The sequence below is a fragment of the Anser cygnoides genome, chromosome 1 (genome assembly GCF_040182565.1).
Source record: "Anser cygnoides isolate HZ-2024a breed goose chromosome 1, Taihu_goose_T2T_genome, whole genome shotgun sequence".
Classification (NCBI taxonomy): domain Eukaryota; kingdom Metazoa; phylum Chordata; class Aves; order Anseriformes; family Anatidae; genus Anser; species Anser cygnoides.
In genome coordinates, this window is record NC_089873.1 from 96,951,040 (window position 1) to 96,963,789 (window position 12,750).

The 12,750-nt window shown below is 42.7% G+C and overlaps 1 protein-coding gene across 42 annotated transcripts in view; it reads right to left on the minus strand.

Annotated features, from left to right (window-relative positions):
- The window catches only part of ZBTB20 (zinc finger and BTB domain containing 20), a 480,501-nt gene that overhangs the window by 116,146 nt on the left and 351,605 nt on the right, over nucleotides 1-12,750 (minus strand). The gene's annotated exons all lie outside the window — the stretch shown is intronic.

Here is a 12,750-nt window from a genome sequence, read left to right on the forward strand (position 1 = left end):
ATAAATTGAGTATCTGCTCGATACGTACAGAGATGCTGCGAGAAGGCAGTGCCAGGTAGTGGAATAGATGAGTCCCAGGCACCGGGAACGGAAAAAAAAGTTATACCTAAAAATAGGTGGCAAAGCAATCTATTCGTTCTAGCCCGGGTTGCAATCTGAAGTGCAGCTCGAATGGATTAATCCTGGTGATAAACAGCGCGGTGGCAGCGCTGCGTGGCAGGCAGGGGAGGTATTTATGACACTTCTACAAAGTCTTCTTCGGAAAGGTGCAGACAGGCGCCTGCTCCCCCGCAGAAGCCAGGCGGCAGGTAACGCGGCTGCTGGCACTCTACCCTGCCAAAACCATCCCTTGTCAGAGGATGGGGACTTTCTCTGTGTTTCAGGGCATACACACACCGTTGCCCCCTCCTCTAGCTTGTGGCAGCAAGGCTGGGGGTGAACTGACTGTGCAAGGCAGGTATCTTCCCCGTGTTTCAAATACGTCCTCGGTATTGCAAATAGGGTTACAGCCACAGCAGCGAACCCATAAATTCCCCAGGGGAGCCATGAGCATCTCCTGTACGCAAACTTTTAGATGGGCACGGCTAACCTGCAGGCGCTGCTCTAAATACGAGGAGAAAGCAGAGAAGGAGTTTAAAACGCGGCTGGCTGCTGGTCTTCAAGAGGGAGCTCTGGGATTCCCTCTCACTTTGCATTTTGGGTACGGATGCTTAAAAAAAGATATGAAAAAAAAAAAAAAAACAGACAGAAGCCTTAGCAACTTCTCCACATTAATTTCATCATCTTTTCTACGCACATCTCCAGGCAAAATTAACATTGTTTTTTATGGGTTTCGCTGGTAATGGAGAACTGCCAGGTGGTGACAAAATTATTAATTCCCTCTATCAGCCTCTGCTGTGGGAAAAGGTGGGTTCCTGCCATTTTCCACCCCTTAAAACGCAATGTCCTGGGTGGCCCTATCCCATCTGCCTACCAGCCAGTTGGTGCCCGTTTACCCAGCGGAGAACTAGCCAGGTTCAGCAGGACAGAGGTGCACTGCAGACGCAAATGGGGCACTGGACTTAATGAGGTCTGTTAAATGCTATTTGTGAGTTTGTGTCCCCAGCCTCCCCAAAATACGAATTGCTCCCGTTTGAAATACACGCAGTCCTCTAGCAAGATTGTGGGAGGTAAGGCACTACCAAAGAATGATAAAGGAGATTTCAGAGGAACACAGTGCCATCAAAGGCCTCAACTGCTTACCAGATGAGATTTTGTAGAGCACTGTGACACAGACAAGCAGTTTTCTCTTCTCTGGGTCAGTACCAAACTAATAATCCTGCAGGGTGCAAAATAGCCCTGGGCTGTGTTTCTAATGAAATATGCAGAGGCTCTGACCACTTGATGCAGGAGTTCAGTGGAAGAAACAGTGTGCAGTCATGTAATTATGGGCTACAGCAGTGGTACAAGGGGCCCTCAGCAAGGTTGCACGGTGGCATTTCCTAACTTTTAAGTGCTTGACTTAGTAACATTAAAGTTACCGTAATGCACTTTCAATATAATTTCTCAGGGTGTTCTTTTAAAGCAAGCTCAAAACCCAAATGCCATTCCACGGAGCCGCCGATGCTGAGGCACCTGCGGAGCTGTAATACAGAACTCCACCACCGCAGCCGGCAGTGTCCTCGGCAGCACGAGTCGAACCTGCTTACGAAGTGATCAGCCACTGGAAGCGTGATGCTTTCTCCATGGCTCTGATGGTATTTGCCTGACCGTGGAAATGCTGAGACACAGGAGCCCTAGGCTGAGGGCCGAAGAGCAGAGAAAAGTGCACGGCTGTGGGGAGAGACCCTTTGATCTCTGGACTCAATAGTTTGTACCTCTTCTATTGCTGTCGATTTTGCTTCCACCCACTCCATTCAGCTGACCCCATGGATTGCTGTTCCTCCTGCTTCCTAGCTTGCCCTCTCTCATGCTGTTTCTTCTTCCCTACGCCACTCCTTGTCAGTCTGCTCCTCGTCCCATGAAACTAAAAAGAGCGTCCCCTCAAATACCTCTCCTCCACCCCAGGCATGGATGGGCACTGAGAGCACAGGAAAGCAAGCTGCTCAGCACGGCAAATGAGGCTACGTGGCGTTCCAGGCTGCCTTAACTAGACCACTTCTTGCAAGACTGTTTAAAAGTAATTCGGGTATCATAATTTGCAATCCACAGTGTAGACATATCAAAATGTCCTTGTTCTCATTTCCAGTGCTTGCTGCCATAGCAACCCTTGGTCAAAAGGAAATTTCCATTGATATCAGAAGGAGCAGCATTTCACCCAGGTGAGTTTTTACTATGTGGCACATATTTTATTAGCATGTCTTCCTGATATGGTGATCCCCAAATCTCCTATAGTGCTTCACGTAGAAAGTGCTACTGTTAAGTCCTGCTCTCAGAAGGTCCCCTTCTGCTAGAAGCTACCCAAGTCCAAGACCTCCTGATTTCTATCAGAATTTCAATCAAGAGCAGACCCAGAGTCTAAATGCAATAAAACAAACAAACAAGAGCAGCTCCAGAAATGTGCAGCGCCTTCCCCTCCTGAGATTTTATCACAGCTTTTAATTTAGATACATGATGATGATCTCTTTCTTTGCATCGCACTCTCTTGCTTGCTCTTCATTCGTATAAATCACTGCATGCATCAGGGAGGTTTAGCCCAAGAAGCGAGAACTGAAAGCTCAGTCTGAGCTGCTGAATAAAGTTTGCTGTTTCCCGTGGAAAAGGCAATCAGTGCTGCAGCAAGCTTTCAAGCTCTCCTGCATGATACCCACTCCGTAGGAAGACAATGTGGCAACAGAATTGGAATAGATGTTTAAATATGAGAACTGTAAATGGATTTGCCAGTGGCAAGTGGCAGGATTTATGAAGGGAAAAGCCACCAGAACAGCTCCTTGCTTTCTGACTTCTACTTGTATTACACAGCGGCAGCCAAAAGGAGGACACGAAACAGCAGCAGGCTGGGAAGGACCTGGAAATGACACAGCGCTCATTCCTTTAATGTATATGAAGTGTTCTGCAGCACAACTCATAACACTCAGCACGGCTGACACGAGCTGACGTTAATGGGAAATCAAGAGATCTGGGTGGCACGGAGAAGAATCTGGTTCCACAGAGAATGAAGTGCTCTGCAATGAAGGACAGTTAAGAGCTCCATCTACCTGAAAAAGGGGTGTAACTATGTAATCTCAGGATAAGTTGTATAAATGTATTCCTTTAGATTTATTGGCTTGTCCTCATAAGCAACAGAGTTGCTGCTTTTTGTTCAGAGATGTAAACCAGCACAGCGTGTTGCAGAGGGTGAATATATGGTTATCATCCCGTTCAAAACAAATCAGAAAAAATGACTGGAAACTCCACCCATTACAGAAGTCTACTCCTTGCTCATGAGAAGATCTTTTCGGCATACAATCATTCCTAATTTGCACTACTATGCTTGGTAGATGGCTTTGTATGCTAAGGTGAGAAAGCTACCCTGCTTTGCACCTAACCTAGTTCACTTCTGTCTTGTATGCAATTTGATTTTCTGGGGCAAACCAAACAAGCCTATTCCCTGTTGCATTGATTACCAGAGCTAGCTTTGCCTTGTGTATTAAAACTCTATCAAGTGTCCAGGACTGGTTCCTAAAGAACCTAGTACTGACACCGGACAGTTCCCGAGACAATTCCTTTCAGAGATTTGCTGACAACAAGGAAGTATAAATGGGAGCATCAGAAAGACTCCATATTTTTTCTACCTCTTAAACAATACAAATATAAAGTCCTATTTTGTGGAATGAAAAATGAAAATATTGCAAATTGGGCTGAGAGAGATATTTTTGTTCTTTTTTGCAGATTACCACCAGCAATAAGATGCTGAAAAGTGAGCCGTGCTCTCACAGGCACCAGTGTTATCCCCTTACCTTCACTGGACAAGCAACAGTGCAACCTACAGGAGCTTTATGAAACATCTGGTTGAGAAGACAAAAAGAGTAAGACTCCTGCATTTCTTCAGCTGCATTGGGTTGGAAAGTAACACGTGTGTTTTCTTAATGAATTAAGGAAATCTTATCACTGATTAAAAAGCAGATGAATAAAGAGGTGGTTTTGCAGGCAACACGTTTTCTATACGATTCTGTGGGTGCTTATTGTGAAGGCCTCAGAAGACTTCTAAACAACAAAAACATTAACTCTCAACCTTGGTCTACCCTCCATTGCTATCCATACTGTTGTTACCAGATTGTAGTATGTCTGCTCCAAAATTAAAATGACTTAAGCAGAACTGTGTGTTATGTTCAGTCTACTCTATGCTGGTCTGTTTGGTTGCAATCTATTCTGTGATTTCTGAAAGAAGTATCTTGGGGTGTCAGGGGGCTTAATTTTCTCTCATTTAATTTTATTATTTAAATTATTTTTATCTTTTTCTCTCATCTTAATTTTCTCTCATACTTGCATGGAAAGACAATTATAATTTTGAAGTGAGGAACTTTAAAACAGATGTCTGCCCCACTTCTGTTATGCTGATACGAAGCATGCCATATAACCCTCTTGCAAACCTTGGTCCTGTTGCACATTCTAAAATCCCATTTCCTGCATTTGCATGTGACATATACTGTGCCTCTGCACCCACTGTCTTTACCTAAATTTCTTACCTAAAGACATCTCGTTTCTGTAGGCTTTTCCATAGGCTCAACACTAAGTAAAAATCTTAATTATTCCTCATTCTTCATTCAGGACAAAACCTTTGTGAGAACAACAGTATTAATAGCAGTTTTAGGAGCTGCACAGCCTTAGCATGCCAAAACCATGAGGCTCCCACCAAAATCATGAGACTGTTTTCTGAAACTACATTGGTCCATCTTATTTAACTTTTCTTGCTCTCCCCTGGATGACAGTGTGAAATCAGTGTTGCCAGCACCACCACAGGGGAATACTGATCCCACTGATGGGCTCTGGCTTCTCTGTCCATCAACAAGTTTTGTCTAAAACTACCCAGCACCTCCTCTCTAACAGTTCTGCCAAGCTCTCTGACACACACCAAGTCTGTCTTGGTGTCTGTTTCTCCATGCTCTCTCTCCAAGCTCCTCTGCAGTTTCCTAAGCCTATTCTCTGCTGCAAGGGTCCCTACTCTGCGTATACCACTTCCTTTTTTTAGGCTTGGATATGAGTGGAGCATGTAGCTAAAGAATCAGATAAGAGTGTAGAGTTCTGTCTCTTTTCTGTAGCAGATATGATTGTCCATCATATCCTTGGGCTGGGTGAAACGGCGAGGAAGGAAGACAGATAGGCTGACTGTCACCTCCGCTCTCTCCACAGAAACAGCTACTACTGGCAAGGTGAACGGAACAAGACAAGCTCAGGAAGAAATCAAGAGTAGTTCATCACTCATTTTTCCTGTTTGTTTGTTCCTAATTATCTTGTAATACATTTCACTGTTAGTTTTATAATACAGAAAGACAGATCCTTCTGATTTGAGCACATAATGGCTACTTTTAAAATGGCTTGCTATATTCATTCTGGGGCAAGTCTCAATCTCTTCCTCCCTCCCTCCAGCTTACTGCCTCTCTTCTGGTTTTACTGGTGTGTGTCAATTCTCTAGTAAATGTACTCTGAGAAAAAGAAAAGAAGGGACAATAGAGGCAGCTTTCGCTTTCTTTTGATGAGATTGAGGCCACACTGAAGGAAACGCCAAAAAAATCTGTAATTTCATTTTGGCCAGTGCAACACCTCTTGCAGGCTTGAGCTATGCAAACTCCTGTGTAGCCCCTAGCACAAATCAACATAGCCTCTTTTATGTTCTTCTTCCGATATTCCTCTCTGACCTTAGAGAAACAGAATATTGCTGTAGGGCAATGAACTCTCATATTGCCCTTGACATTTCTGCAATCCATCTCCCTGAATTGGGAGACCCTTTCACAGATCTCGAACCTCAGCAGCATAAGGAAGAATTAGTATAATTAAGAATTAGACACAGGGTCTCTAAAATGGGAATCATAACAATGACTAACGTCACAAGAGTGTTTTCAGAATTAATTCATGTAAGTAAAGCACTTAAAAGATAAAAATGAAGGAGCTGCCACATCAGATTAGACCACTGCTCCATCTAGTCGAATGCCCTGTGTACAACAGAGAGCAGCGGTACGCACAGGGTAGCAGGATTAGGGTCCCTGACCTGTGCAGGAACAGGGTTTGGTCTAAGCCAAAGGGGGAGGGCTTTGTGGTCAGGGAGTGTAGCAATAGGACAAGGGGGAATGGCTTTAAACTAAAAGAGGGGAGATTTAGATTAGACATTAGGAAGAAATTCTTCACTCAGAGGGCAGTGAGGCCCTGGCACAGGCTGCCCAGAGAAGCTGTGGATGCCCCATCCCTGGAGGTGCTCAAGGCCGGGCTGGATGGGGCTTTGGGCAACCTGGTCTGGTGGGAGGTGGCCCTGCCCGTGGCAGGGGGGTTGGAACTGGGTGGGCTTTAATGTCCCTTCCACCCAAACCAGTCTGTAATAATGTGACTCTATGACAACCTTCCTGTGAAATGTCACTACTTCAGATGATTTGATACTTTCTTTTAAATCTTATAATTTTTTCAACTTTATGAAAGATCCTAGTCTGAAAGAAAATTGTATGGGTTTGGATGGGTTTGCCTTCATGTAAGGGTGGGGTTTTAAAATTTATTTTCACTTTTTTATTAAATGTGCAATGTTTAATAGGAACAACACAGCAAAACCCTGTTAAAAGACAGAGCTACAAGGTATTTTAGTCTATGATTCTACTCTATTCTGTATTCTACTTTAGGACAGAGTAAGGAAAAAAATAATTAAAAGATAATCTGTGAAAACAAGAATTCCCTCATAACTGACCAAACTAGAAATGAGTCCTACATTACTGGGACTGGATAAAGTATCACCAGTGCCGGATTATTACATAAGAATATGTTAGTAATGTAGCAGGAGTCTAGTCTTTTAAGATGTGAAAGAGCGTTATCTAACCTCTCCGCAAAGTTCAGGAAGAAGAGCCATATGTCCAAATAATCATTTTCTTGGTGGTGTTTAACATGTCAGTTTTTTTTTAAGGGGCTTATTTCAAGTCAAAAAAAAAAAAGTGTGAAATGCATTTCGATTTTTTTTTTGGCAAAAGCAGCTCATTTTCAAGCTTGCAAGGAAACAAGAAAAACAAAATCAAATGTCAAGTAGATTTGCTCTTTGTTGTAATTAATACGCAAGCATTTGCTTGTAGATGGTCCTGAGCCTGCAAACAAGTAACGCCAGTCGTGGTGCTATTAAAAATGAGTAGTTCTCTAAGAATCAAAGGGCCAAGTGTTCAGCCAGTGAAAATATTCAAATCAATGGCCCTAGGCCAGTTTACATCAGCTAGGGATCTGACCACAAAGGAAGGACGGCAGGAAGCAGGATGACCGAGGACGTGCCACGTGTTTGCAGGATTGGGCTCTGCGTGCTAAAAGCAATGCAACAGCAAAGAAAGGTAGGACAGACTTCTTCAGAGAGGGAGGTGGGAAATGATTAACTGAAAACAAGGAAATTGCAAAGCTCTACATGCTCGCCTAAATTCTGGTCAAGGAGGTTAGATGAGATTTCTCTTTGAGTCAGAGCAATGTAGTGGATAAAAAGACCCTGTCTAGCCAGGGGGATTTCCTGAGGCCATCGCAGACCAGCTCAACATGCTGTTAAGAGGCTCGTTTTCATGAGAGTTTTTGTTGCATTTGTAACGCTTGCTCCAGGTCCCCCAGAGCTTTAAGTGCCACATCACAGCGCTACAGGCGCAGTGCTGAATGCTTGGCATGGGACCAGGCATCTTCCCTTTCTTCTCCTGATTTCCTCAAGTCGGCAGGTGGGGCTCCAGGGCTCCATCTTGTTTTGATTTGTGGGGGGAAGTTTTTCTCCAAGAAGGATGAAGAAAAATTTCCTGTTGGATATTTGCTCTTCCCCTCCTTTCCCCCATGTTGTTCTGTGGAGGCGTTCAGAGAGAGAGAGAAAAAAGTTTGTTTTTTTTTTTCTTTTTCTTCAAAGGGACTCACTATTTTTCCTGAAATGGGATGCTGGAAATAGTTCATCACCAAGGTCTGCTGGCCTGAGATCTGCTCGTATTTACATCAGGGTGATTCAGTAGCAATTCCACTGAGGTCACTGGAAGTGCTCTGGCATCCAGTGCCCCTCACTGAACGCAGGATCAGGCCAATTGCGCCAAACTGCTCAGTGAGATCAGTAATGGTTCAAGCTCTTGGCCAGGCCACGGAATGGGTGTAAATGGATGCAGGGCAGAGAAAATGTAAACCTGTACCAACTTTCCTGGTGAGATGTTCATTAAACCGTCAGAACTTGAATGCTGGAGGGAGGAAGCAGGGGGCAAAGCCAGCACAGCAAAAAGTGCTACAAACTTTACTGCCCGATAGCAGCTGGGAAAAAAGAGAATCGAGGCAACGTATACTATTTTGTCACTTGTTTTCCCACAAACTTGTGTGCAATGTGTAATTCTCTCTAAATTCAGGTCACTGCTGAATTTAACCCTATAGCTTTGAACAATCAATTATTTTCCATAGTATAACCACTTCATTTCAAGACTGGTTTTAATGGTTGATTAGGTCTAGATTAAATAATGTAACTACAGACCAGTAGTAGGTGTTTGCTCTATATAAAGTTGGCATATCACTGAGCAGGTATTACTTTTTAATGCTTCAATGTACTCAATAACTAATAACATTACATTGTAAACTGGCTGAATAACCATCACCTTAGCATGCTACAGCTAACACCTCCAAATTCAATCTCTTCTCCAAAGACTCTTGTTCAGCCTTTTAAATGGTCAACTCCTTGGAGAAGGTGAGGAACGGAACCACAAAAGACTATGCAAAGAAAGCTGTTTAACTCTGTGAGCATCAGCACTCAGGTTGTATGACTGTAGGTAAATGCTATGCCTCAGTTTCCCCATCTCTACATAACAATGTTACCTAATTAATCAATTGCTATAAAGAGCACACAGTTCTTTTTTTAAGATGTATTTCAGCAGACTACTTGAGGTAGACATTTCAAATGATTTTGCAGAAAATCTCTTAAAAATGACCTTTATGTTAAAATAAATATGTGCTTATGTGTTCTGTCAAATCAAGAACTGTTCCTCAGTTTCCTCTGTAAATAAATGGTGAAATGCTGAAAATATGACTTCTCTACTCAGGGAAATCCAAGGAAAGTTAATTCATTAGCAATTACCCACAGAAAACTCTCAGGCAGAAAGTCTTGGTGCAGTCACGTTAGATACTACTGATAACTGAGGCAGAAGAGGGCCAGAGCTCACCTTGCAAAGAATTTGGAGGTTCATTGTAACAAAACTTAGAAGATCTAAACCGCTGATTGTGCAGAGCAGCAGGGCCTGGGAACCCTGAGGATGTGCTGTGCTCTGCTACCGTGGAAGAAAGGAGGGCTTCAAAACTTGTTTCACTAATGCCGTGTCTTACTACCAGTGAGAACCACAGACTGCTTCTACTCTGTTGAAAGATGTCTCCTTTCTATCACACAGATGTCTCCTTTCTACAGTGGAAAAGTAAGAGGGAGAAAAAGAGGTAGAAGTGATGAAGGAAGGGCACATTTTCAGAGGAGGGAAAACCACAAAACATTCAGAAGTGGCAAAAGGCCTTTACATGAAATAAGAGTACTGGAGATATGTAAATTAAATGGGCTGCTCAAATGTCATATTTAAGTTCAGCTGGTCATATGAAGGATCGGGAATGATCAGTCTGGGTTAGAGAAGTGTGCATTTGGCCAGCTGCATTAAATATGGCCTTTGCCTTCCTGTAATTCTTAGAAGGGTACAGACCAAAATCAAGCAACAGGTGGTCTCTTCTGATATACAGCAGAAAATCTTGTCCTCCCATGTATGATTATTATGAGGTCTGAAACAATGCAGACAGAGAAGACAGGAGATGTACATTATAGAAATAAACTGGAAGCATAGTTAAAGGTTACTAAGACTTTTTCCCTCCAGCTGCCATCGATACGAAAGAATAGATCAGTTAATTTCACTTTTTGTTCCCTAAATTCTAAGGTTTGATGACTACCAGGCTACAATATTTCACTAAAAAAAAAAAGGACTGTTTTTTACTTAAAAGCACAAAAAGTATACAGAGAAAGTCATTTTCAAGGTCAGAGGGTTGTTTTGACATTTAAGAAATACTAAAACAGTTTTTGGCTTTTAAATTTGTAAACCAGAATTACTTCCTGATCTGAGAGACAATCTGCCAAATTTCTAGCTGGCCACAGACTTCTCAGGGTAAGCTAGAATTATCAGATATATGATGTTGTCTAGGTGCGCGCCTCTGTGATTTTAAAATGAAATGTTGATCAACCTTAGAAAAACACAGTTTCTGAGACCCTTTGTACAAATAACACGCTTCCCTGCTTACAGCAACTAAAGAGACAATCCTCTCTAATAACCATTTTGGTACAATATTTTGCTAACTGCTGGAGAACTCAATACCTTGAGACGAATATACTAATGAAAAAAATAGAGGGAAATAGAGAAATTTCTGTACACAGAAGCCAAGTAGCTCCTTTTATTTTATACCAAGGCTTTGATCCTCCCACCAGCCTTGTTGCAATACAAACCAATTTCATTTAATACTGTATCTGACAAGCCAGAATTCTCCAAGATTGCAAAACTCTGCTAAATCCCAGTGCAAACTGCAAACAGGCTGACAAAATGTTTCACAAAGAGCACACATGCAGGTGGGCTATACATGCATTGGTAGTACAACCTTGCCATGCAAGCTTGACAAAACTTTGGGTAAATATAGTATGACAGAGTCAATATTGTCATTAAAGACATGCAACAGAAAGCATTCCTGTACATTGCCACCTGTTGCATCTTGCTTCTCCTGCCTGTGCCCACGGCTCTGTTTCTTCAAAATGGGTTGTAAAACAGTTATGCTGTTTAAAATGGAGAGGTACCTGCCTCTCACTCCAAAACAGCAACATTGATTTTGCTGTTTCAATTAGGCAAGAAAAACAAATTTTTCATTGTTCTCTCTCCATGCTTTTTTCAACCACTCCTGATAAAGCCTGAAAAAAAATCAGTCAAAAAAGGTGACCGCTCAAGATGCCGTCCAGCACAGGCAGCCACGCTAAACCATAAATCCCTGCTGAAGTAGAGGGGCCACAAAGAGGGTGCTCCAAAGTTTCTGTTGCTTCTAACATACCTCCCATGTGCACCTGTGTTATTTAAATGATGTCAACTGGTGTATACAGCATACTGTTACGGAAAATATTTTTTTTTCTAAGACTCTGCTTACTGGGTTTTAGTTTGTTTCTCCTATTTCAGTCAAAGTTTAAATGCAATTGTATTTAAAGGTTTGTTCTGCTTTTTTAAAGTGCTGTTCATACCAGTTAACGAGAAAGCAGAGAATTTGCCAGCCTGCAACTCCGTTGTACTGAAACTGCTCTGGGCTTTACAAGATGCAACTCTTTCTCCAGGGAAGGATTTATCTCCAACAGATTAGCAAACTCACTGACTTCTGCCTTTTACTAATCCTTCTCCTCTTTCCTCTATCCAGTTATCTCAACACATCATCCTCTGGTCAACGAATATTAAAAAAAAAAAAACACAACATACAATCTAAAAGATGACTCAGGAAAGCAAGAATGAATGAGTTCTGATAAAAATATCCATGAACCTGAAACTTCCTGCTGCACAGGGTGTGTACGCACAAGAAAGAGATGTGTAGCAATACTGCTCAGCATTTGAATTGTTTTAGCAAAATGCAATAGTGGAGAAATTTTGGATCAGAAAATTTGTAAAGCAGAGGAAGAAATGCTGCTAGCTAGTGAAGAGCCTTGTTTCCTTCTAAAGCCCAGTTAAAGGCTGGCTTAAGCTGTCGTTTTGTTTCCGGTAGGAGAACAAGGACAGCTTGTTGTGAGAACCACTGGCAACACCAGTCACCTCAAAGGGGCAAAAGATGAGGTGAAAACAAAACTGAGGCCCTTCATGAGCAAAGATGGTCAATACGTAGGGCACACAGCCAAAGCTTTCGAACAGCTTAGAAAAGATTGATGGTGGCCTGCTATGCCGAGGGGATTTGTGGAGTTAGGTGCTCCAAGCTGGCTAGATACATCTTTTTTTCTTCATGTGAATCCACAGTTTAGGTGAGCAGATTAAATCTAATGAAATCTGGGGCTGCCGCAAATATGCCTGTAAAAACAGCAAGCTGAAGTCTGCCTCACGATTACCATTTCTCAAGGACCTCAGATCAGCTGTGCTTCGAAAATGAAACAATATTTATGTCCCGCTGAAATATCAGCACTGAATCCTTAACCTGGGGTTGCTGCTGAAAACCTTCTGCATAATGCACGAGGCAGCCTTGCTTTCCCTTCTAGCATCGCGTGTCGTGCAGAGCTAAAAGGAGCGAGCACCAAAAAGCCTGCTTGATCGGGAAAGCAAGACATTGGCACTCTGCACTCTGACAAGGAGTGGGCTTGTTAGGTGCGAGCAGCAGTCCTACAAAACCACTGATAATAGCTGAACTTCAAGATGAACGGCGTTCTGGTGAGCTGGGTCATGATTACCACTAATATACGGAGGGAGAAAGCGAGGTGCAATGACTGGAGATTTCCTCAGCATCGGAGGGAGCTTTTCTGCTAGGGTTAAAGTGAAAATTCATGTCTCAGTCCCAAGAGCAAACCACAAGCTCATATTGCTTTTACTACAAACAGATTTCCCTTCACCATACTGTACTTCTTGCTGACTATTCAGTATGGTC